This window comes from Falco cherrug, chromosome W, assembly GCF_023634085.1.
Source record: "Falco cherrug isolate bFalChe1 chromosome W, bFalChe1.pri, whole genome shotgun sequence".
Lineage (NCBI taxonomy): Eukaryota > Metazoa > Chordata > Aves > Falconiformes > Falconidae > Falco > Falco cherrug.
Window position 1 is genome coordinate 16,774,973 of NC_073719.1, and position 26,261 is coordinate 16,801,233.

Consider the following 26,261-nt stretch of genomic DNA (forward strand, 5'->3'; position numbering starts at 1 on the left):
GCTCCAGTGGTTCAAGAAAGGCTTCAGACTGAAAGATCCTGCACTATGCCATCTTAGCAGACTTAAGGAAGAAAATCAGCATCCTGGAGTTCAGCTGTAAGCCTTGTGGTCTCAGTTGCCTTTGCAGCAAGGGATATGTGTGTTAGCAGTACACTTAGAGCTTATCTGGTTTCAGTAGCGAGGAGGCTGGTTTTCCGTAACTGCTCAGTATGCTTCAGGTGGGGCGTCTTTACAAAGCTGAGCTCTTGGTTTGATGGTGGGAACAGGTGAGTGCTGCTCTCTGGAGACCGTAAAGCCCCATCTTAACAAGGCGCTGCTGCAGGCGGTGAGCCCTGGAGCACCCCGGTACAGAGCCCTACGTTAGGCGCAGGTGGTGGCTGAGATGCTCTGCCTGCTTGAGGCAGCGCTCGGGTGCGCGTGTCGCTGTCAGCAGGCTGCTGGGGTATCGCTGTCAGCAGGCTGCTCTGCCTTGCTTGGGCTCATACTTCTCAGCTCCTGTGCGGTCGTCTCCGATTGCAGTGATACAGACAGCAGATTTTTCTCTCCGGCTCTGTTTTGTGAGCTTTGTGCCTTCTCTGAATGGATTTCAAAGCTCATTTAAGTGCATGGGAAGGAATTCAGAAATCATGTTTTATACGCAGCATCACTTTCTCAGGGTGCAAACTGATTGCTAAGTTACAAACCAGCCCAAGGGCTCCGTCAGAAGTTAGAAACCAGCCGCAAAGTTGATCTGCTGAGGGAAGAGAAGGGTCCCGTATCTTCTCGCGGAGCATCTAGTGCTGGTGCCACCCAGCCCGGAGTCAGGGACTGGCTCTGAGGCTGCCTGGAAAATCCAGGCGAACCGAAGGAATTCTGTACTGACATGGCAACCTCTCCCCAGGCCGTGAGACCAGGCTGCCCCTGCGCATCAAAGGGAGCAGCACAGGGCCCCAGCTGCGCTTCAGCTTTGACCAGCTGGACATCGGGAAGGTTTTTGTTGCATCAGCCCCCAGCTACGAGGTGAGCAGTGGGGTTTGCTGGGGTTGGGGTGGATCCTGATGGCCCCTGGGGCAGCAGTGAGCTTTGTGCACCTGCTGGATTTCTGGCAACACAGGCAGTTACGTGCACGCATTATTTGATGTAAGTTAAATGTGGGAGTTTTTGCAGAATCTGGATAGTTTTGATGGGGTCTGAAAGGTGTGTATGTTGTCCACAAAGCCCCGATCCCTGCGTTTTGGCAACCTCCCTTTGAGACCAGCTGGGAGGCTTCATGCAGAAAATCCAGCCCTTGACACATGAAAGCAACACCGGGTCAAAAAGGTCAGGGTCCAGAGGCTTTTGTTTCAGCCCTAGAATCACTGCACCCTGGTACCCTGGCGGTTAAAAAGCAGCTGGAACAAACGTGTTGTGTTCCGACTCGAGTCCGTTGCAAACACCTTTCAGTGAAGCGCAACTTGCTGGATCCTGGCGCCGGAGGGAAGCCGGGCAGCCTCCCCGCGCAGAGCTGCCCGCGCAGGCACCGGGAGCGCTGTCCCTGCTGAGCAGCCTCCTGCCACCCTTCAGACCTGGTGCCCCTCTGGCTCTATGAACAGAGCAGGGCAGTTCTGGAAATGAAGCAAAGGAGCTTTCTGGGTATTTGCCTCCCCCGCCGATGGTGGCAAGTTTTCTCAAAAAAAAAACAACCAAAAAAAACCCCCAAGATACAGCAACTGGAGGCGGTAGAAAATGAGGCAGTACATCGTGCCAGACACTTTCAAAAGCTTGACTGTTGCAGGGAAGGACACGTTAAGGTGTTTTCTTGCCAAAATATTGTGCACTGTATGTATGCATTTTTTAATGCTGATTCTTTATTGATCCTATATATATCAATGTGTTGGTTTCATTACTGGAGAAAATGTGAATAAGTAGATGATACTCCAAGTGCTGTATTAAGTAGCCAGACTGGAGGTAAACTTCAGTGTGGGATCCCTAAGTGCAATTTGTAATGAAGGTGTAAAACATATGAGTAGTTTCCAAGTTCCCAGTGCAGAAATTGAATACAGGAATGTTTTCAACAGCAGCTGCAAAATTAAAAAAATAAGGGCTGTACCTCTGCTTCTGTCTCAGTTTTTCTGACAGGTTTTGCGAGGACAAAAGTTAGGGAAAATAACTGCCAAGCAGGTAGATAAGTCCACAGAAATGGCCGGATTTCACCTGCAGCCTTCGGAAACTGTAGAGCTTTGCTTTGGGTAGGTTTGGTGACCACCAGTGTGCTGATACTCACAGGCAGGTGTGGGCATTTCTTGCTGAATCTCAGCAAATGCTGCAGGATTGTGTAGCTTGTTGGAACAGTAAATAATGGTAAATTAGTAGATGATGGCTGTGAATATTTATGAAAGAGATTCTTTAGAACAGGTGGAGCTGCTATGCCCCTCCCTCTCATCCTTTCTTGACATGTCTGGTTGAGCAAAGACAAAGAGACTCTCAGATCAAAGAAAAGAATAAAATGCGCCTCACTGACGTACCCTAGCAGAGTCGGGGAGTGCTGCTGAAGCTGGTTATGGGGCTGTCCCGAGGTATTTTCTACATCCAGTAAACTTGCTGGCTGTAACGGGAGCTGAATGCGTTTTGCCCTTGGCAGGACTGGGCTCATCTGGAGCGGGAGCAGTTAGGTGACGATTCGCTAGTAATGCTGCGACCGCCCTTTGCTGCTCTTTGGGGCAGGTCTGCATCGCCTTGGTGATGCTGAGCACATCCTCAGCCCTGCAAGTCCAAGCGGACTGCTCTGTGTCAGTGGAATAAACCCAGAGTGACTCTGTTTATGTGAAGTTATCACGGGGGTTTTTTGCATGCAAAAACCCAAAGGCAGAAACTGTCCTGTTGTGTTTTCTTTGGCTTCAGCCAAGCAGCAGCACGCAGCATCTTCTGCCTTTTGTAGAAGTTTAATTAGAAAACAAATCAGCCTTCTGTAAGGAAAGAAGATTCCTCATGTATTTCCATTTTGCTTTCTTGCTGCTGCAGGTGATCCTGTTTAACAAAGGAGTCATTGATGCCCCCTCCAAGTTGGTCCTTCCAGCGACCGCTCTGGGCTCCTGCTTCTCCTTTCTCCCCCAGGAGGGCATCGTTTTACCAGATGTCCTCCAAGTCATCCAGATCTCCTTCAGTTCCACCGCCCTGGGGCAGTTCACAGAAGGATTCTGGTTCAGTGTGGATGGGTCCCCTGAGCCCGTGACCTTGACCGTCAGGTGAGGAGGGTTACAGGAGCCTGGGGGGTGCCTCCACAGTAGTTCCCACTGCAGACTCCTCTCCTCGAGATGGCATCTGCCTCCTTGCTTTCTGTCTTGCCTTTGTTCCAAGGACCCCTGTCCAGCCCTTATCTCTCATTCTCCAGCCCCACAACTCAAGCTGTTTGTTTCAAATGCTTTTGAGATGCCCACCCACCGGGGCAAGCCGAGCCTCCCTCTTCAGGGGGGTTGTGCACTGGATTGAGTTCTCCAGGGAGGGAAAAACTCCCAGTTCTTTTGAGTGGAGGTGAGCTGGCTGGTGGGACACGGGGCTGCAGGGGAAGGAACAGCGGTGGGAGTGCAGGTGGTTCCTCTCCTACCTTGTGCTCCTTCCTGCTCTGCGAGGACCCCGATCTCCCTTCAGAAGCACTATTGGAAGATGTGGCTGTTGCCATAAAGACTGCCCTCTTCCCCCGTTCTCTTGCAAGCTGCGCTGTTACCGGCTGTAGCGCACAGGGCTCTGGGCTGGCTGCTTGGCCGAGCCCTCTGGGCAGTCCTTCAGGTCTGACTTCCTTGAGCACAGCTCCTGTGTGCTCAGCAGAAACGGCAGTTATTTCCCCCCTCGCTGCAAGGCTCACCCTTGGCAGTTTCCCAGTGTGAGACCCAGTTGTGGCTGGTTTGGAGGCAGTTTTCTATCGTCTTTTGGCAAGTGCTGTTACGGAAAGCATGTCTGCTCCCTTTGCTCCATCCAGAGTAGGATGCTGGGGCTTGGCAGGTTAAGTCTGATTACGTGAGGTCCTTGGAGAGGGAACCTCATTGCCAGAAGGGATTTGCTACCTAACTTGTTCTCAGGAACTGATTCAGCTCCAGGAATTGAGAATTAGCATGGGATTGAAACTCCTGAAAGTCAGATTTTGAGTGCTTTTTGATCGTGCAGTCAGAAGATGCCCAAACCATAGGTGATCACTCTTTACTTGGAAACAGACCTGACGAGGTCCTGAACGCTTGTTCTTTTGCTCTTTAGAAAGGGATGCTGGAACTGGGACACCACGGGTGAGTGCAGGTCCCTCCTGCGGGAGGCTGGGGTCTGTTCATGTGTACGAGAGACCCGGTGGCAGCCCTGTGAATAAAACTAGGAGGCACGGGTCACTGTGCTCCTTGATCTGTATTTGTTTTTTTCAGCAAGAGGCAGAGCTGGCATTGATTGGCATCAACCATGAAATGAATGAATGTTGTGCAGCTTCAAGTGCTGATTTCAGTGGATGTTGGTGAGTTTGGGAGTTTGGAACCTCTCTGAATTTAGGGATGGTCGGGCTGGTGTGGTGGCTTCGGGACACTCATGTTCGGTGGTGCAAATAGTCTTGCTCTTGGATGTGTCAGCCGGTGCACTGGTGACAAGCTGATACTTTCCTCCAAGATTCCACCATCCACTGTGTAGAACTTGTGCTGCGTTTCTCAGTAGATGTCTGGGGCTCCTGTGGATTCGTGCCTCAAAATCCTGCACGCATAATGGTAGTGTGGAATAAGGTCTGAGGAAGATGTCCATATAGGCCATGGAAAGGCCAGTTCCAGCAAGGAGATACCAAAGCAGGGAACCTGTGGCTGAGAGGGCTAGTTACAATGAACCTGCTTCTGCATGGACAGCTCTGCCCGTCACATGACAGGTGGCGAAACTGAGGCACAGAGCCATCACTTGTTCAGGGTCCTTCACTGGGCCAGCAGCAACCTGGGGGTGTACCCTGCCTGCCCTGGTGCCCTGAGCCACCTCAGCAGCTGCCACCTGCTGACCACGTTGCTTTGGCTGCCCCTGTGCACAGGGATGCTGTGCCGAGCGCAGGGGTGACGGGTTGGTTTGAAACCCACCGTGCTGCTGAGACCAGCTTCTATCCGTCCCGGTGGTAACGAAAGCCGAACACTTTGCAGTTCTTTTTAACCAAGCCAGTTCCTCCTCTGCCTTTGTCCTTACAGGGGCTGTGTCATCGGACCGACTTTCCCTTTCCATGTACCTTCCCTCCATTCGGCGACGTCTCTTTTGGTGAGTGTGCCCTGGGCTTGGACCGCTGGTGGGGAGGTCTGTGCCTTACTGAAATGAAGCGCTTTGGGAGCGTCTGTCGCTTGTGTTCCTCCACAGCAGCCTTCAGGGTGTTAGAACCAGGGCTGCCGCTTGCTCAGGTGGTATTTTGCTGCCGTGAGATCAAACAGGACCAAAGGAATAGAAAGTCAGTATTTTCCTGGTGCCCTCAGAGCCTGCTCAGCCCCAACCTCCCAATCCTTGGCGGCAGAATGATGGTGAAAGCCCGTGTCCCAGAAGGGCCCAGGGGATGGGGCTGCAGGAGAAGGGAGTTGGAGCCACACGCTAGCCTGTGGCTGCTCAGGGTGAATGTTCCTGTTGCAAGGCGAGGACACCACTTACCCACTTGACCTTTAGTGTGAGCTGTTAATTTGTGCTGTGAGGGCTCCTCGTTATCACCGGCCCGGTAATAAGCCCAGGCAGTAGCTCGGCATTGGTTTGGGCAGTGATGTCTCCAGAGATGTGGGCTCCTTCTCCTTCCCCAGCCGAAGCACTGCTCCACTGACGGAGCTGGTGGCTGAGCACCCAGAGCATCTCCACTGAAATGCAGATTCTGATTCTCCATCTCGAGTCTCAGAGAAAAGGCTTTGTACTGAGATGATCTAAAGTTTACATGTGAAATCAGTTGGGGATTGATTGAAGGGCCATGATCATTCTGTGCCCAGGATGCCTCTGTGGTTTCATGCGGTTCGTGGACTTTCTAGGAAATCTCAGTACTTTCCCTGAGCCACTTCCCCCTCTCCCTGCATCACCACTCGGCCACTTCTCTGCTTCCTTTTGAATAAATAGACCCACAAGAAACGCACCGGCAGAAATGCGGTTGTGTAATAGGAGATTCATCCTACTTTAATCTGATTTCATTAACAAGGCCTTTTCAGCTGAAGGCAGCTATTGTATTTTTGCTTCTTGTCACTGTGCTGCTGGCTGTTGTCTGCATCTGGTGGCTTCGGTCCCATTTGGGGCTGTGCAGTGGGTCAGTCGGTGCATGTCCTTTCTGTGCCCCACCGCCGCCTCCCTGCCGGAGTAATTGCTGGCGGTGGGCAATGGTCACTGCTGCTGGGCACAGAGAAACTATCTGCTGTGTCTGCAGGTGGTTTTCCTCCCTGTCTTTATTCAAATAGCACTTGGTAAGCAGGGCATGGGAGGTGTCTTCTGGCAGAGCTGGTGTCCGCTCCAGACCAAGCTGCGGGCTGGTATCCTGCCTCTGCAGAACAGCCACCCCCTCACCCAGTGTGGTTGTACCACTGGTTTTCCGTTGTGGAAAGCAAGTGTCAGAGCTGAAGTGATGATCAAAGGCAGTGTGGATGTGATGTCCCCGTTTGTTAGGTAAGGTGAGACACAGTTCCTGCTCATTTCTAAGGAAGCATCAGGTTTGCCTGCAGTGAGGTGGGCTGAGTTGTCATGTGCTCAGTCTGGTTGCCCAGAAACAGGAGATGCCTTAAGGGTCCTGCCTAGAGAAACTGCATTAGAGTGCAATGCATCATGTTGTAGTGCCCGGTCTCATCCTTTCTTTTCCTTACATGACAATGCCCTACTTTCATATATTGAAAACTGGGGGAATGTTCGTGGAGTTAATGGGGGATTTTACAGACTGAATTTTCAGAATAAATGCTCTGTCTGGGTGCACACTGATCAGTGAGAAGGAGTTGGGGCTGGTTTGGGGGCAGGTGAGAGAGCTCCTCACAGGTAGAGACAGCTCTTCAGCACCAACGGCACTGCCCATTGCCAAGGAAGCAAGCTGTGCCATCCATGGAAAAAGCAACTTCAGTCACAACTCACTCCTCCCTGAGCTTCTCCATTACCTCTCATTCACACTGAAAAGAGATAAACAACAAGCACCGGTCTATCCTAACAGGAGAGTCACACCAGGAATCACGGGATAGCCGGGGACTTAACTGATATTTGTCTCACCTTCCCAGGCTTTCCTCGCACCCTGCCGTGTCGCCTCACTAACACCTCCTTGGTTCCCATGACTTTCAACCTTCGCATCCCTGGCGATGGCTCAGGACAGCGCAGCGTCACCAGTTTTGCTCAGATATCAGACAACACTTCCCGTCCTGGAGAAAGGGAGCCCAACATCACATCAAGCCAACTGAATTCACCATAATGCCCTGCAAGGGGACCGTCCGCTCCCAAGGAGCCCTGGGGATCCAGGTATGGCACGAGCCCGGCCGTACGTGCTTCAGCAGGTGGAGCTGAAGCTTCACTGGTGCGCAGGAGGGCTGTAGTGCTGCTGGCTTTGGGCATAACGCAAGTAAGAGATCGGTGTTCGTGTTAGGTTTTTGTGAGCTGGGGTACTCTGGGGCGGAGCACCGTTTTGTTTCCAAAGTTGTAAGCCAAGGATCATGTACCCTCCGGTCAAGCACAGAAGCCACGCGTGTGTGTCTGAGCTGCTTAGAGCAATTTGATTTAAAGTGGGCCGAGGAAGGATGGGGACAGAAGGTGACTGTTAAAAGAAAGATGTCATTGCATAAAGCAGTTTGCTATTCTTCCCGGTCTTATCTTTCCTCTCGTGTGGAGCAGAATGGTTGCACCCACTGCAGCGAGGACTGGAAAAGCTCCAGCAGCCGTGAGCTGCACAGCTGCTGCTGGGCCACGTTTTGCCCTCGGCTTCCCACTGTAAAGCTGGACTCATTCTGTGAAAGTCAACAGATTTCCTCTGGATTTATGCTGGTGTAGTCGAGAGTAAAAATTGGTCCCAGTGGCAAGTAGAACATTAATTGTGCTTTAATTTAGCTTACATATGCCCTGGTATGCAAGGCGTACTTAATAAATCGGATATCGCCAGAAGAGTTTTGTTACTCGGAAAGACAGTGGTCTACACGTGGACCAGCAGGAGAACTAAGGCAAAATATCGCTCCCTTTCCTGACCGTGGGTGAGAGCCAGAGGACACCACGCGTGGCTGATGGCTTCTGGCAGTGATTAAGTATTTGACGCTCTTCTCCTCTACCAGGTCACCCTGTGTTCCAGCACGGTGAGGCAATACGAGCTGGCGCTGGTGGTGGACGTGGATGGTGTTGGCCAGGAGGTGTTGGCGTGCCTCTCACAGCCAGGTACCGGCGCTTTCCTTGCAGCTGGCCACCTCTCCCCGCGTACCCATGCCCAGCACGCTGCCTGGCGTGGGGTGTCCTGGCTTCAGCTCCAAATGAGAAATGTTGCTTAACGAGCTAGTTCTGCCCAGCTCGCTGTGAGCACAGCCGTGCTTTGAAAGCAGCCCATGATGAGATGTGCTCAGTGCTCAGGGCCATGTCTCTGTCTTATTTTTATTTTATGTTTTTTTAAGCGAACAGTGATTATATTCACTATTGGCCTGTTGTCTGGGACTTGAGGAATAACGAATCTCCAAAGGGCTGCTCCTGCTTCTCCCTGCAAGTGGTGGGCTTGTGCTGGGTTGGCCCAGAATGCAGCATTTGTTTGGAAGGCGGCGAGCAGCCTGCTGAAAGCTGGGGTCTGGCTCAGTTAGTGAAGGCGTGTGCAAATGGGAAAGGGGCTTACGGCAGGAGTGGTGAGGGGAAACTAGTCCTTGGTGTGGCAGGTGAGCTCAGGTTTCTCTGGTTCTCTTGAGCATGAACGTTCCCAGACTTAAGCCAAAAGCTGCAGCCACGTTCAATGCCGTTGCGCCGCAGCGGGTGCCAGTTTAATGGCGAGAGGGACGCAGGTCGCTGGTGCTGTTCCCTCTCCCCGGCAGAGTCACCCACTGGGTGCCTGGGCTGCAATTTTGTAAAACGAGTGGGAATGGGAAGAGTCAGTGTGTGGGCTGGTGGGTGGAGGACCCAGGCAGCTGCAGGAGCTGGGAGCGGCTGGTCACCCAGTGCGAGAGGCAGGCGGTGCTGGTGCCCTCCATCGCGGGGGCAAGCGGCTGAGGTTTCAGGCAGGGCGAGAGCGGTACGGGAGAGGAGGGAGTTGCTTTTACTGAGATGCGGGAGTCTTGTTTTCCTTGAGCTTTGGGGAGCGCTGGTCCTCAGCGGGAAGGCTCCCGCAGAGCTCGTGCCTTGCTGGGACTGTGGGAGGGTCCTTGCCGGCCTCCTGGGGCAAGGGAGGGGCAAAGCTTGAGGAGAGAGCACTGGGGCAGGGCACTGGGCAGCCTCTGCCACGGGAGTCTGGGGCTGCCCCTCCGTTACAAGAGGCTGTTGAGTAAGAAGAAGTTAGAGGTGATCGATTGCCGTAGAGGTAGGAAATGTCTATCTGGCAGAGACAAATGCCTTGTGTCTGTTTCATGCTGTTTGGGGAGTAAACAACTTCTACATTCTCTCAGTGTCTCTAATTCCCTTTGGTCATCTCTTCACCCGGATGTGTCGTTCCTCCGCTGCACGTGCTCAGCCCTGTTCTGACATTTGGACGGTGCTTTCTGAAGTTCCCTTGCGAGTGGATGCTGACCCTTGTGAACGACAGCGATCTTCCAGGCTGCTGTGGAGTCCTTCCTCAGGCTTGGCGTCGTGTTCGCCTCCTGCCCTCAAACGTCGTTGTTGAGGGGTTTATTAGGAAAAAAACGGGGTTTGGATAAGACCTTGATGTTTTATATTCAAGCCTAAAGTTTTGGAGAGAACGGGAAGCTACCTGAATATGAACTTCAGGAGTGGTTTGAACTCTTCAGGAAGCAGTTTTGGTTCTAGTCTTTGGGGTGCTTTCATGCAGGAGAACTTTGAGGGTTGTGAAGAGCTGCTGCAAGGAGGCCACCAGCACCGGAGTGGGCGTTTGTGAGTGCAGCAGCTTTTGGACCCTGCGAGGATGCTAATTAGGCCCATATAAATCTTGCTGCTTGTGTTGCGCCTTTCTGCTTTCTCCTAGGGATTTTTAAAAATGTGGGTGAATTGCTGTTGTGGTAATGTTAAGGAGCTTGAAGTTTCCTCAGAGGTCACTCTGAAGTTGTCTTTGATTCTGTCCCTTATAGGAGCACAAGGAGGATGCTGCTGTGTGGTACTCCAGCCCTGTGCCGTGTGGGATTATCCAGCCTCACAGCTCGGTGGAGATGCCGTTTACGCTGGAAGCCCAGGCGATAGGAAGGCAGGACACTGTGGCTAGTGTCTCAGTGTTTGGGAATGAAAGATCCCCGCTGGTGAGTGCTAGGCGAGATGCGTGCCTTTGTGTGACTCATCTTGGTGGGCATAAAGTGTTCAGGGGTTCTGCCAGGGAAAAGGAGAACGTGACAATATGTGGCTGGTGCGGACACGGAAAGAAGGGATTCATGGCATAAGTAGCAGCTAATGCCTAGAGAAGGGTGGTGTCCTCTTAGGTGGAAATCTAAGTGTCTGAGATGGTGTTTAATTACGGACGTGTGAGGCGGGATAACAAGCCCAGTCTGAAACCCAGAGCAATTCCTGGGTCTCTCGCTCTCGTGCGTTACGAGATGAGCAGCAACTGCTGCTTCATTAGAACTCTTGTTCAGGAGCTCACGGGGACATCGCTGAATGCTGCTAAAAGCAGGAGCGGTGTAAGAGACCGTGCTGAAATGATGATTTCTGTAAAGCTGGATTTAAGCTTTCCTGAAAGTCAGGTCCATCCCGCCTGAGAAATATCCATCACATCTCTTTGCCAAAAGCCCCAGCCAAAGACGCATGAGACTCCACACTGCTTGCATCTGGAGCACAGGCTTTTTTCTCTTTTTTTTTTTTTTCCCTACCAAGCTTGGAAAGGGGTGAGGCGAAGCATTCCTGGACTAAAGGCTCCTACAGGACATTTGCATTCAGGCATATACAGCAGCAACAACAAAGTGTAGGCAAGAGAATGTTGTATCTGGTGTCCTGGCTTCCACTGGCTGAAATCGAGAACAAATTTAGTTAATTAAACTTTAATTTAAAAGGATACTAACTTTTGAAGCAGCTGTTTTAAAATGTCTTGTCCTCTCTCTGAGCATGGAAGGCGATATCAGAGGATTCCCGAGAACGTGAAGCTTTCTGTAACAGAAAGGAAGGCTGACATTTTGAAAACAATTGCAGGGATATAAACTTTTTATAAACCGAATTGAAACGATGATGCCAAATCCCCTGGATGCCACTGATCATCTCAACCCTGGCTGCTGGGGATGTGCCTGTAAACCAGTCAACAGCAAGGCCAGGCAATGCAGGCTTTGCAGGGAAGTCTCAAGTTTGACAAAACAGTTGCTTGCAAACAGAAGGCATGCTTCCCCGAAAGAGGAGGGCTTCTCCCCACTGGAATAACCAGTTGTTTAAATGTCAGCTGGATTTTGAACTACAGGTACCTTGAAAAGCTTTTACCCTTGGGCTAACAATTTATAAATTGAAAGTTGACCTTACCTTAATCTTTTCTATTTGGACGTGAGCGTGTCAATGTTTTGCGCAAAGGGCGAGCATTTCAGCTGGAGAAGCGTAGCTGTGCCTAAAGAAAGGACTAGCTGCGTTGCATTTTCTATAGGTCTGTCTTCAGGTTGCAGTGCAGTTCCAGTAGTTCCCTGGTAGCTGACGCACCCAAAGCTTTCTGGGCTGGCAGAAGAGCTGGCTGTCTTGTTACGTGTCCTGCACTGGTGGCAGATCCTACCCGTACGGCTGCAAGTCTGACCTTGGGAATGGCTGCGTGTTCCAATAGAACTTCAAAGCTCGTTCTTGCCTTAGGCTGGGGTGCCCAGTGTCGATGCCTGGTCTTTACCACCGTTACAGTTGGAACGTGGTACAGATCTTTCATCCAGGTTGTGCAGAGTCCCTCCACAGCTCTGTTGTTGGGTATTTGGTTTGCAGGTGACCGCGTGCCAGCTCCAGTCTGGCGTGTGGCATCTGCATGAAGGAGCTGGTAAATCCCAGCGCTGGCGTTACTGGTGGCAGAGCTGCCATCACTTGTTGCTGCCTTTCCCTGTGCCATGTTGCCTGTAACGCTGTTGAATGTCATTTTCCTTGTCCCTTTTAGAACCCTGTAGATGAAGGGGTTGGGGTTTTTGAAGCCCTCTCCTTGGTGGTGAGGATGCGTGGTGTTAGTACACAGGCTGACAGAAGGCAGCTCTCCTGGGCATCCTCCAGATGTTGTTCCGCTCATCCCCAAAGGGCTCTGCCCTGCCTTTGCTGCTGCTGTCCCGCTGTCACCGGGAAGCTGAGCTGGCTGGCGAGGCGCAGCTCTTCCCTGCAGCTCCTCCTTCCCGGGAGCTTTGGGCAGCATCGCCCAGACATGCATCATCGTGCATGGCTTCAGTTCCTTATTTTGGAGGCCCCAGCCTTGGTAGGTGAGGTTTTTGGCTCTTAGTTGCACGCAGCAGTGCCCTGTCAAGGGATGAGCATTTCTGGATGCTGCTGCTTCTGGCCGAGTTGGGCTGGTGATTCTGACAGCTGTCAATACCACTTCCTTGAGCCAGACATCATTAAAGGTTTTACATCGTGGAAGCTGGTTTCTTTTTCGGTTAAATCGTACTCTGTGCCCTCCAGTGAATCCTACGGCGTCTGGTCAGTGTTGGGAGTTCTATGCATTCAGATCCTGTTGAAGTGTTGAGGTGTTTGGAACCAGTGAAATCCACCGCAAGAGTGGACAAATTCTCGTTGTTTTTAATGATGTGGGAAGGTGGTTTAGCAAAGGGATCTGTGTTCCTCCTCCAGTAGTCTGTGCCAGTTCTGCAAGGAGAAAGCTTTTGGGTCTGACTGTCAAGAGAAAAAACACCACTTGAATGATGTAATTAATAATTAATGCCTGTTATTCATGCCATACCAGGAATACACATAAGCACACATCAGAGGCCATAACTTGCACGATCTCTGCTCTGAAGAGCCTGCTTCGCTTCTGGCTTCTGCTGGTTTTCAGAGGTGCATTTTTGGGAATGTCAGAGAAGTAACTGTCCAAGTGTCGCTGTGCAGCAGCAGCGGTCAGGGAGGTTTGGGGCAAGGCTGAGCGGCAGAAGGAGCGGGAGCAGGCACAAGGCAGAGAAAGGAGAGCTAACTGTGGAGGAGGTCTGGAAAGGAGAGCGTGGGACCCAGGGTTTCTCTGTCCTCTGAGAACAGGAGCTTGAGGCTTTCAGATGGGGTCACTCCCGAGCCTGCACTTGCCCCAGGCCTTCTGTTTCAGCCTTGCAACACTGAAAACTTCCAACAGCCGTACTTATCGCCCCGTCCAGGAGGACACTTAAAGCTGTCACATATTTTTTAACTTCCCCTGTTTTTCTTTTTTCTTTCCTACCTGCTTCCTGGAGCAGAATATCTGTTTAGTGAGCATTGGAGAAGAACAGGTTGTCTACGTGCATCTGAGTGAGATAAATTTTGGCAGTATTGAAGTTCTACAAGATGCGTCCAAAACTCTCCACCTCTCCAATCAGGCTGTCATCCCTGCATCCTTCTGTGTAGAGATGGTAAGTATCTGTGGGGCTATTTCCCAATGAAAATTGACTGGTAGCAGCCTGTGGCCTGATTTTTACATGCAACGTTTCCATATTGCTGTCTCGGAGAGAAAGCAAGATATTCCGTCCCAACGCAGCGAGAGGAGCCTGGCTCTGGGGGCAGTTTTAGCTGGGGCACCCCTCAGTAAAATAGACAGCTTGCATAGATGTTTGTGCAGAAATGAGTCTGGATCATCTTTACAAGTTTTCCCTCTGTTTTCTGGGTGGTATTTAACGGAGAGCCGTGTCTTTGGAGCTCTGAGATCAAGAGGGCCCTGTGGCCCTTTGCTCCTGGAAGGGCATGGATTTTGCGACGCTTTCCCCATTAGGTCTGCGTTTGCTTTGTGTCAGACTGCTGTTTGTGACAGAGTCTGGGGTGTGAAGTTTGTCCTCAGCCTGCCTGTGGTGAGGTGAGTTTCACACCTGCTGGGGGCCCAACCAGCTGTGGTGTTGCACAAAAATATAATGGTAAGGGTTGTGTAGCTACAGAGCGTGTGGGCTCCGTCGTGTTGCAGAGCATCTCCGGGGGCCAGCCGCAGGGAAAGGCCGTTGAACTGATGGAGGCTGCAGCTGACAAGCTGCGTGGCAGGAGGAGGTTGGGTCGCTGCCCTGGCGGGGGGGGCAGGGCTGGTGCAGCCAGGGAGGGCTCCTGTGCGGAGGCTGGGTGGGATGTGCCGCTCACTGGAGGTGGGATCTGTGAGGGGCTTAAAAACAGGGTTGGGAGGAGGTTTGTTCTGCTCCGCGCTAGGCAGGTTGGATTTGTGGAGCTGGTTCACCCAGGCCTGGCTCTGTGGGCTTGGTTGGGTCTGCGGGTAAAGCATCAGGCAGCGTGCGAGAGGCCAGGCTCAGCCTCCTGGGCCAAGGAGGAGGGGGGCGAATTTCCTCCTTGCTGCTTTTCCAGCTGTTTGGGGGACAACGGTAACCTCCAAGTGGGGGAGGGATTCCCAGGGCAGCTTTCTTTGAATCCACCATGAAAACCCGCTTTCCACCTGTGGCGAGAGCAAGCCACCAGGGATGGCTGGTACTGGTGTTGAAATGATGGGTTTGCATGCCTGTCGCAGGCAGTGACCCGCAGAGCTGTTCGGGTCCTGCTGCCCCGGTGCAATGCCTCCCTCCTCCCCGGGCAGCTCGCGGTGTAGCCGGGGGGCTTGCAGGGTACATCTGCCCCTCCGTTGCCTCAGGGCCCTAACCCATGGGACTGGGCAATAAAGCCTGTCGTGCTTCACCGCCATCTCTGCCAGTCCTGGGGCTGATCGGTCACTAGAGCAGTAACACGAGGCGGCTCAGGGACGGTTTCTTTGCCTGCAATAAAGACGGGCTCTGCTTGAGCAGTGGCTTGGACCAGATGATCTCCGGAGGTCTCGCCAGCCCCAGCCGCTCTGTGACTCTGTGTGTGTGATGATCCCCCCTGCTGACTCCACGGGGCCGAGTTCCCCCATGGTGAGCATCTCTGCTTTTCAGGGCAGCTGCTGCTCTCATGGAGACGTGCCAGGAGGCAGGTCCTGGGAACCTGCGCCATCAGCCGCTTCACCAAGGGCTCTTCAGGCAGACTCCGGGCACGGTGCTGCTGAGGCTGCCTGATGGGAGCAGCGCGGGCGTGGGCGAGATGTGCCCGAGCTGCGCCCTGGCCCTCAGCAGCTGCCTGCTCTGCTGCTCTTTTGCTGCCCCAGTTGAAGTTTTGCCCTTGGCTGCCTTACGCTGCCTGGCAGCTCCTTGACGGGAAGCAGAGGGGACTGAATAATTGTGGAGATAAAGCCTGGGATGCAGTCGGGCGTCAGGGTGGCGCGCACGTGTCCACCTGAGAGCGGAGCAGGCTGCGCTGTGCCTTAGCCCAGCTGATGGGTGACACGGGCATCCTTCATTCCCCCGTGTCCCTGAACCCAAGCCTTGTGTCCTGTAAAGCGCCAAAGCCGCTGCTTTGGTTCCTGCTTGGAGGTTGCTGCAGGGGGGTGAGCCGTGATTTCCCTGTCTCCCGTTTGTTGGCCAATCTGCAAACGGTGGCTGTGAGGCTCAGAGATCATGGTCTCCACTTGAAAGAGTGAGTTATTGACTGAAATTTTCGCAGGAGCGTTGCATCGGGAATGTTATGCGCACTGACGGGCAGCTTGACAAACTGAATGAGGTTAATTTGAGGGGCAGCAACAGGGCAAACGAAAGGCTGGTGTCTTGTTTGAAACAGAAAAGGAAAATGCTGTAATGCAGGTGGCCGTGCTGCCACCTCGATGGTACTCTTAACCCTCGAGTGATAATTGCTCTTCCTGTTAAGGCAAGCTTGCTGCTGGCTTTGTGGGAGACAAGATCATTACCTGAGCAAGCCAGCATGATTTGTGGTGAACTTCACTTTGGGATAGTGACTTCAGGAATTACTTGCAGTTCCCCGCAGGCACCAGCTTCCCTGTACCCCTCTCCTCTCTGCTGGGTGAGTTGTGTCTGTTCTGTTCTCAGTTGCAGGGAGCAGCAGGGAGCATCTCTGCCACCAGAAGAAAATAAATAAAAACCCGCCCAATCTGTGCGTTGAGATGGGGCTTTTTGGGTGGGAAGAGGGGTGTAGGGACTGCGTACCTGCGTCCTCGGTTGGCTTATCCCTGCTTGCCAGGGTGTCTGCAGATCTGCGACCCTTGGGACCAGTGTGTCATCCTGTGCTCACCCAGTGAATCCTGTGTCTGTCGGGTGTGCTTTTCCCTGTCAGATTGCTTTCCCAGCTGCCAGGCAGCCCAGCCTGCTAGGGAATCCTCTGGATCCAGCGAGGGGGGGATTTGTGTCTGTCTTGGGTAAAAAAAGACTGGAGCAATGGGTCAACATGAAGGAGCTGTTGCAGCTTAGCAGGGGGCTGATGTAACCTGCTGATAAAAGTGGCTGTTTCTCCTCCTTGCTCCGCTGTCATCTTCTTTTCCTGCCTCCCGAAGTGCCTGATTTTTGCCATATTGACAAGTGCCAAAGGCTTGTTATGGATAGATGGAAGTGTTTGCTCTCCCTGCAGAAAGGAAAAAGCATCGTTCTTAGATCATTTCCTACTTGTTCTTTGTCATGCTGTCTTCTCGGGGATCTTTTGTGTGGCTGCTAAGGCTGACATCTCTTGGCATCACAGAAGGCAGCTGCGTATCACGTCTCTGTGATCAGGAAAGAGAAGACAGGCCTAGGGTGTAAGGTTTTTTAATCAGTGGCAGCTTTCTTCTGCCTGCATAACCCCCGTGCTGGGTCTGTTATGTGCTACCGCAGGGTGGCAAATGGTTTCCCAGTGCCTTGTAACGAGGAGGAGACAGAAAAGCTTCCTTGGGGTTGCCTCTTCTCATGACAGTCGTAATGCGGGGTCCTGTCTCCTTCAGCCTGAGCCCTGAGCTCCCTGATGCAGAGCCCTGTGCTCCAGGTGAAGCTCGCTGCTGCCTGGTTTCCAGCAGTGCTTGTACAGCCAGCTGGGTTGTCTTCAGGAGGGTGCCTGGTGGCTCAGTGCAGATCCCCTTCTGCGTTCCCAGGGATGAGCTGCTGCCACATTCAACTGGAGCTGACCTTGCAGCATAGACCAGGATTTGTTTGGTTGGTTGTTTTTTTTTTTTTTTTTAAAAAAAAGCTGTACCTGGTTATCTTGTCACTGGGATTCGCTGTGGATAACTCCATGGATTTTTCAGGCAGCGTATAAAGGCCCTTGGTCAGGTGCGGTGTAAGCAAGGGCAGAACACGCAGTTCCCATACTCTCTGCTCGCCTGTAGTGCAGGATTTGTTTCATTTACTAATTTCATTGTTTATTCCCTCAAGCTTTTGATGACATTGCTTTTATTAATGAAATGGCCATATGGAAGGACCGCAAAACACGGAGATAAACTTCCAAACAGTGCTGATGCTGCTTTAGTGGCTCTGTTTCTGGGTCTGGCTGACGGGCGATTCTGTTGCTCTCTGAGCAAACCGTGCAGGTTGCGGGCAGTGAAGGCTTTGAAGAGCACGTCAGCATTGTCTGCAGTTCTCCCCAGCTACTCTCGCTGAAGTCAGAGCAGACTTCAATCAGCAAGAGGGTGGTTTTCAAATCTACTGTAAATCACCCACCCCCCCCGCCCCCAAAGCAGCTGAATAATTAGCCAGCCTGTCAGTGTTTGCTCATAGTGAGACAGAGGCAGACAGTGCTGCGCCCTTCTCATGATAATCTGCAGTGCTGTTTAGAAATTAGGGTTAAATTAACTTTCCAGGGTATGGGCAGCGCTAGCCCTGCATATGTGGCCTCTTCCAAGGTGAGCAGAAGTTTTGAAGATGGTTAGGCTTAACTCTTTCCTGAGCTGTCCCACCAGAGCCTCATGGTGCTCCAAAAGCTCACCTTTAGAATGAAACCCTTGGTTTGGCTTTAAAGGCTGTGTTTTGCTTATACAGCGGTACCAGTTTGTGCATTTCCACCCAGTTTGGTTTTGCCGGAGCCCTTTGTTGTAGCTGACAGGGCCTGGAAACACACAGCATCAGTCGTGAACATGGCTCGTGGCCAGGAGCGTCCAGTCTCATGCTGGTGAGGGGTTGTACCAAAAGCCGAGGAAGGTAGAAGGCTGTGTCCCTCCCAGTGTCACTCAGGCTTAGGTCCAGGGCACGTGGGCCTTAAAAGGGGGAGCAAAGGTTTGGAGGAGACCTTGGAAAAGGTGCCTGAAACGTGGCCTCAGGGAAGAGTTTGGATTTTATGGCATCCGGTATCTTCTATGGGTTCAGGGTCTTTCAAAATGGCTGTGTTTCAGTAATGGAAGAAATTGTTACTCTGCTCATCTAGGAAAAGGGAACTTGTCGCGTTGTGCTGCACCCGCTGGCCAACGGGGTTCAAGAAGGGTAGAAGTCTTCAAGGCAGTTACGCTGCTACAGGCCAGAGTGACTCAGCTGAGCTCTCTTCCCGAGGGAAAAGCAGGAGGATTTTGGTTGTTCAATCCTGTGCTTGGCAGCAGCTGGCCAAGCCGTGGCCGTGTCCTGGCTGGAGAGCCCCAATGTGCAGAGTGGTGGCACTGGTCTCCCCAGCCCAGCGGGGAGGGCGGATGGGACCTGGAGGGCTGAGCAATGGCCAGGGGACACAAATGGAGACAAGCTTCGTTGGCTCACTCAGCAGCTGCTGTTAGCTGAAGCAAGTGTGACAAATTGGGCTCCGTTGTCGGTGGCAGTGAGTGCCACACTTTTAATTCTTTTCTTCTCTTTTCTTTTTTTTTTTTTTTTTCCCCCCACTGGCTTTAGAAGCTCTGCCTTGATTTCACAAAACTTCTCCTTGCTGGTGCTCTGGGGCAGAGGCTCAACCAAAGCGGTCCCCCTGCTTTTGCCGAGGAGATGCTGGTGCCGAGGTGCCGGGAGGAGGCTGGTGGCTGGTGGGAGCATCCGGCCAGCCTTGTGCTCTGATCCCCACCCTGTGGGCCTTAGGGTGCTTCTGGGCTCTTTCTGCCACTGGCAGTTTGTGCGGGTGAGGAGTCACTCTGCTATGAAGAGCACAGGCTCCCGCCCCTTAGGACAGCTAAAGCCCCTGGGACAAGGCTCCGTGCGCAGCTGATGTGGCGGGGGGTTATTTCCCCTTCGTGCGTGACCCCCACCGGGGGCGGTGGATCCGCCTGGCGAGGTGTGAGCGCTCTCTCGCCAGAGCTATGGCTTGGTAAAGTACGGCTGCATTTTTCGTGTTGAGTTCTGCTGCTTCTTTCACTCGTGCAAGGCCGGAATGACCAGATGGCTTCACTTAATGGGCTCAAAGTAACTTGCAGAGGGCAGCGTGGTGGGTCCTCGGCCATCCCTTGGGGCAGCCATCCAGCCGTCCATCTCTGATGCGCGCTGGTGCCCGCTAGAAGCAAACGTTGGCAGCTTATTTCCAAGGAAATCTGTCCCAGGAGAAGCTAACGATCTCAGCGCTGAGCTTCTCGAAGCGGTTGATGCCAGCCCTTGCCTGGCGCTCCGACTCTGGCGTCCAGTGGTGCAGGCTCCTGCAGGGACAGAAATAGCCGCTGTCTTTGTCTGCCCAGCACGTGCAGCTATTGCATCGTGTTCTGGAGCATTCAAGCCTAAGCAAGGAGCAGGGATGTTATCAGAAGTTAGATTTTGGCCTTCAGAGCAGGGGGATGGATGCTTTTAGCGTGTTCCCAAGGGATTTCTTGTCTCTGGGACACAGCCTGGACCGGTGTAGGCAGAAGCTGACCTAAAAACCTGAGCGGAGCTGGTCCGGCAGAGCCTTTTGGTCCTGGCAGGTCTCCTGTTCAGTGGTGCACTGTGCTGCCCCTGGGACCCACACCAGATGCTAACGGAAAGGAGGAGGACGCGATGCAAATCGTGCTCCTCCGGAGTGGGCTGTTGGCCTGGCAGGGCACGGTGGGTCTGCGCTGGGTCACGCTGGGACACTGCGAGTCTGGCTCCATCGAGACAGCCTGTCATTGTTCCTCAGTAATAGTTCCTTGGGTACAATTTACTGCCCGGCTCGTTGCCAAGCTGTGATAAATGAGCTTTGTCAGATAGCAGACTTGCAGATTCACCTCTGGAGCAGAGCTGTCGGGTCTCCTTTTCAAGCAAGCTGCTCGGTGTCAGCGTGAATCGGAGGAGAAGTTGTACATTAACGTCAGTGAAAACCTAACGCCCACTGGCTCGGTGTGAATGAGCTGGCTGGGTAGCCCTTGGCTGGCGGCAGCGCAGCCGATGCCTCCGAGGCCGGCGACCAGCTGCAGGGACCACAGGGGAGGGTTGGTGGGAATCCTCCGTGGTCAGCGAGGCCCCAGTGTTTACCCCGTGGCAGCCACCTGCCTCCATCCCAGTCTCGTCTTGCTTTTTCAAGACTCTTTTTTTGAAGCCCTAGAGGACAAATTAAATGGAGCTGAGTGTATAAATGTTGCCGGTGCCTGGAATCGTTTTGATGCCTTTGGCACGCTCCGTTATGGGATGCAGGCATGCAGCCCTGACCTGCTCTACGTGGAGGGCACAGCCAGCCTAAGGAGTTAGCGTAGCTGGGGCATCTACACTTGCTGCTGGGACCCTGAATGCTCAGCAAGTTATCGCTTCCCTGGCCTCCAGCTAGCCTTCACCTTGTCAGCAGAGGTCATTTTGGAGTGTTATTTTAAATGTTTCTGTGGCTTCAAAGTGCTGCTTGGTTTTCTGCTGCTCTTCTCCCTTGGGCTGGCTGGTGTCCTGTTAGAGCTCAGAGCTGCCAGCCCGCCGGACGGAAACTCGAGCTAACTTCACCTGGATCGAGCACTTGCTTTTATCATGTCAGGCCTCTGAGCACACCGTTGGTTTCTATTTAAAGGGAAAAAAAAAAAAAAAGGAAAGGAAAGTAACCCTCTTCTCGACAGTACTGTAGAGTTTTGGATGAGTGGTGCCTGTCATCCCAAACACAGCACTGAACTGTGGTGCATGTAGCACTGATGCTGTGACGGACACTTGAAAGCCACGTGTCTGCATCCCAGTGCATTTCCTGCTGGCCCGGGAGCACTGCGTGCATTTCTCCTCTGCGAGCTTGCACCTTGTGAATGTGGCTTTAGGTGGGCTGGAGGGGTCCGGCACCTCTGTTGCCCCATCCGTAGAGGGAGGCCCGTGAGGACCCAGAGGAAAAGAGTGCTTGGGAAGCCCAGGCCATGCCCACAGGGCACATGTCTTGTGGTTTTCTTTCTGCTTCTTGTTTCGCTGCCCTGCTATAAACACTTAGAGCTGACTTTGCCAAAGCAGAGGGCCTTGGGGCACCTCACTGCAGGTGATGATCCGTGGGAACAGAGGGCTGCAGCCCTTGAGGGGCTGTTGAGAAGCCTGACTCTTGGGAAAGAAGACTTTGGGGTTTTATCAACCGCTTTTGCAAAGTTATTCTTTGGGGTCTCAGCAGTATCCCCCAGCCGTGTGGCTGCGGCGGGGGGACTGGAGCAGTCCTGGCTTCCTGTGGCCTGGAGCCTTTATGGCAGAGCCGGCCACCGTTGTCGGGAAGCCAGGAGATATCAAGTGGCTTCCCTGGGTGTGCCCTCCAAGAGGGAGGCTGGAGGGACAGTAGCATTCTCCTGAGGGTAGCGCATCCCTTGGGTCGGACAAAGCTGGGTCTGTTAAGGGAGGGTAAAATAGAGGTTGTATGAGCTCCTGCACGGGTGCTGTTTCCAGGCACTGTAGCTCCGAGTTGGGGAAACGAAGCCTTCGTGGTTTTTACCCTCATGTCTTTAATCCTTTTTCTGCATCCCGCAGGAGACCAGGGTCCATGGTTTCCATCCTAAGTTACTGTTTGGCTCATCTTACAGGCTGGCAAACGCTCGCGCTGGAGGATTGAACCCAGTAAAGGAGTGATCCCCCCCGAGAGCGAGGTGTCTGTGGCCATCATAGCAAACTTGGACGACACCGAGAGATTTGAGGATGAGGTGAAGGTGTCCATAGAGAACAGCCACACCTGCGTCATCCCCGTCCAGGCTGTCGGCACGGGCACAACGATTGTCACCGACAAACCCATTGCTCCGGAGCTCAACTTGGGCCTCCGCTTCAGGTAGGGATCTCTCGGCTCCTGCTTCCCACGTGGGCTCGGCAAGGAGTTTTGCTGTAGTCCTTCAGGCTAGTTGTTCTTCAGTGCTCGAGGTCCTGGCTCTGCTTCACCGAAGCCACAGGAACTCCTTTAGGAGTGTTCTATGGCCGTTTGAAAGTCGTTAGATACCCTCAGAAGCCACCCAAATGGAAACCAGTTGCTAGGTTGTCCCTGACTTGTCTTTAGTTGGAATATATTTATTTCCGTACTTTATCAAAGAATGAGCTGGAGGGAAACAGCGGGTCCCAGAAGCCTCCTGCTGGAAAATGCTACATTACAAGTATAAACACATTTCTGTTTGCAATAACGTTGCTTACCTTTCCACTCGCTATGGACTATTCTCTCGCCAGAGTGGAAAACCTTGGCGGTAGCTTGTTAGCAACTCCTCGACTGAATTAATGGTGCTGGTTTATTTCCCTTCTGCCTGGGAGTCCTGGAGGAGCTGCCGAGTTTCTTTGCCCTGTATTGCGGCGAATGAGGAGACGGGACGCAGCTTGATGCAAGCAAATGTCGGTTTATTGTACAGGAGCACAACTTTATATACACTTTCAAAGGCTGCGCGTCTTAAACCAATTGGTTCCTGAGGCTAAGCCTTGCATACTAGGCAATCCCTGATTGGCGGCTAATTAACAGCAAGATGTTGCTTTTCCTTGGCGCCAACTTTGGCGCCAACTTTGGCGCCATCCGTTTCCCGCTCCCCTGTGCTCTGCAAACAGGCCTCATCATGTTAATTGCTGTCTAGACAAGCTCATCATGTTGATTGTTGTCTAGACAAGCCCGAGCACATTCCCCTCAGCTAACTGATTGCCACGCGTGGTCCTAGTTTCCAGCCTGCTCCTGCACTGTATCATCCATCAGTTTGCTCGTCTTCCCCGGTTCCCCGGCTGGGCCGCTCTTTACTAGAGGCGCTTGCTCTTCCCTCGTTTCCCCCGCCCGCTTTCCTTGCGGTCTGCCAGCACTGCGGCGGCGGCAGCCCGAGGCAGAAGCGAGCGAGGGTGCCTGCAGGAGCAGCTCTGAGCGGGAGAGGAGGAGAAGTTGGCTGAGGTTGGGTGGGATAAATTGCGTGTGCTACCTGAAAGAGCTTAGCTCGGAAGGGGGCATTCGCGGATCCTAGTGCGTGTGTCTGAAACTGGCTACATTCTTATAAATGGGAGAGAAACTAAGCCTTTTCAAAGCGCTGTTGCTGTCGGAGTCCTCTTGGGACGAGAATAATACTCTTCTCCAAGTGCCTGTTCCTTTTGCTGGCTGCAAAGAGGCTCCACAGTGCTCCGATACCTAAATTTTGGGCTAGAAAGAGGAGGCTGATGCTGCCTTAAGCATTTAGGCTAGATTAGTGGGGTGTGGTGGGGTGGGGTGTTGGGGTGTGTTAAATATGCACCCACAAGCCCCCCAGGTAAGCAGGGACGTTACAGGGAGACTGGCACTTGGCCAGCGTGCCCTGTGCTCTGTGCAGCCACAGATGGGCTGCACTGCGGCGAATGAAGAGACGGGACGCAGCTTGATGCAAGCAAGTGTCCATTTATTAGTGATTTTCTTACAATTATATATGTTTCTACCTTCTACATATTACACACTGATTGGTTAAATCTTAAGCGTAAAAAACACTGATTGGTTAATATTTAAGGCGCACCGTTAGAACAATAGATACTTACTAGTTTATCTTGACCTAGCAATAATTTTTATTCCAAGGTTAGGGAGTTTCTTTCTACGCGGCTTTCTTAATTACATATCGGCGCCATCCGTTCCCTTATCTGGCTACTTGTTTCTCTGTCCGTCTGGTTGCCTCCTCAACTGTGACGGCTCAGGGGCCTGCAGTTAGCTTGTTCCTTTGCTCCCAGGGCTTGTGCCCTACAAGTTCTAACAAGTCTCTATTCATCAGGCTATCAGTACTTGGACTCTTGTCCTTGAGGCCTTGTCCTACAATTTTCTCTCTAGGAGTGCACAAATTTGAGGGGATGTTTTATTTTGTGTTAAGATTTTTGTCACAAGTAGGATGATTCAAGATGCACTCTAGGTGTAAATAAGTAGTATTAAGTCATGCTGGTTATAAAAATGTGTGGTTTTTCACTGCACGTGAGATCTACCTTTCATACGTCATCATCAGCTGAGAAAGAAGACGTGAAGGATGCCATTGAATATTATGGGGTGTGGGTATGTAAACCCAAGTATTTTGGATTGCAGTCTGATTCAGTAAGTTGTACTATACACTAAGGTTAAGAAAACTTACCAGTCAGTGAATAATGCTGAAGGGAGAGTCCTGTAGGTGAAGGCTGTATTACAGTCTGAAGTAAAGTTGGATACAGTCTTCTTATGGTGGCGTAAAGTCCTTGTCACTATGCCGGATGCTTGCTGTTACACTGATTTGGTTTCAGTTGGTTTGCTTAAATTTTGAGCGGTGTTTTTCCTCTTGTGCACTGCTGAGAAACAGTGCGGGCAAATGGGGGGTTTTTTGCCTGTGCAAAACGCACGTTCAAGTGAAGAGGGAGATTTGTCTATAATACGCTGATCTGATTGATTAAACATGCCGGTCTTCCTCTTTGTAAGACAAAGATCAAAGAGAACGCCTTGAAATGTGGTGACCTTTCTGAGGCTTCCCCAGCCTCTGCAAAATACGCTCTTGTTTGGCCACGTGAAGTGTTTGAAAAGGGTTTCTCAGAGGGTATCCTAGAGGGGAATAAGGCAGGCGTCCTGCTTGTGTTGGGCGTGCGGGGCAGGGCTGCGCAGCGGGGTCTGGCGTCCTCTGGAACACCCGAAGGGACAGCGTAGCAAATGATTTCCACCCCACAGCCGGGCATCGCGAGAGAGGGACGTGCCTAATTCTAGCAGGCAAAGCGCAGGACTTAAGGCTGTTGCAAGGTGGTAGTAGTTGGCCAGTGAGCTTGGGAAGGGGGAGGGTGAGACAGGTGGTGGCTGGCTGAGGTGCTCCTTCCCTCTTGTGAGCGGAGGGGTCTTTGCCGCGGGAGAACAGGGCCTGGCTGACAAGAGGGGAGCGCGAGGAGCGTGAGGGTCTCAGCCCGCTGGGACACCAAGGCTGCAGGCCCTGTTCAGAAGGCACCACGAGCCGAGGAGGCATGTGGGGAGGGAGCGTGTGGGCAGGACTGTGACACGGGGCAGAAGCAGTCGGAGCTGTTGAGAAACAGCGTGGGGACAGGGGCTTGAGGGGGCTGGGTAGGGTTAAGGCATGGTGCGGTTTTCCTGCGAGCTTGGGTTCCTGATTCCTGGGATGAGGGCAGGAGCAGGCAGGTTTCCCTAATAAATCCTTTCCTTTGCACCTTGGAGTGGAATTTATTGTTTCTGAAGCTTGGGTGAAGAAATAATCCTCCCTTAGCCAGTTCTCTGTGTGGTGAACGGTAAGAAGCTTGTCATGTTCATTCCCGTTGGGTTAGCTTAGGTGGCCGGGGACTGTGCAATGCCAGACAGTAGAGTGCGATGGAGGGAGGAGGGTGGGTGAGAAAAATGTTGGCAGTTTAATGAAAAATGGTATTAAAGCAATAAAGCGTGAAAAATAAACATGCTCTGTGACAAATGCCGGCAGTTACAGAAAGCAAGCAGGCGAAAAGGTAAAAGCAGCGCTAATGCCTAGGCAAATCTAACCCAAGAAACTGTTGTTTCCGAGTCCTTCTCTTGTTAAGAAGATGGTGACGCAGTGAACCTTTCATTTAGTATCCCTTGATTTTTATTATAAAAATGGCTTTCAAAATGCCTTATTTCTATTATAGGATGAGTTTGCAACAGGAGTTGCATCGATTAACTGTATTGTTTTTTCTTGATAATCTTTCTGTCTGTAGCTGTTTACTTAAGGATGAATATATTTTAGAAACTACCAACTTGATAGAAAAAACCAGCACATGAAAATCCCACTGATAAGGCAGAAATTTTACATTGGAAAATGAGGAATTGCACAGTGCTGACAAGCAGTTACGTTCAAAACCTTGGGAAGAAAGGTATGCAAGAATGTGGGTTGAAAATGCGAAAAGGGAATTGAAAACAAGTTTTCAAAACGTTACAGCAGAACTAAAGCAGCTGTTTGGTGAAATTAAAGAAGCTGGGAAAACTACTTCCTTTGTGGAAGAAGTGTCAGAAGATGGCTTCAGCGATGAATTGAAGAGTTCTCATGTTGTTTCATCTCATGCAACAGAGTCAAGTAACAACTTAGAAAGTAAAGGTGAATTTGGAGATATTAAACTTATGCTAGGTGGGTGAGTACCCAAAATGGAAACTGTAATCCGAGTCTC

At 52.1% G+C, this 26,261-nt stretch overlaps 1 pseudogene; it reads left to right on the forward strand.

The window, feature by feature from the left end:
• The window catches only part of LOC129734545 (hydrocephalus-inducing protein homolog), a 73,231-nt pseudogene extending 51,237 nt beyond the window's left edge, over positions 1-21,994 (forward strand).
• The last annotated feature ends 4,267 nt before the right edge of the window (positions 21,995-26,261 follow it).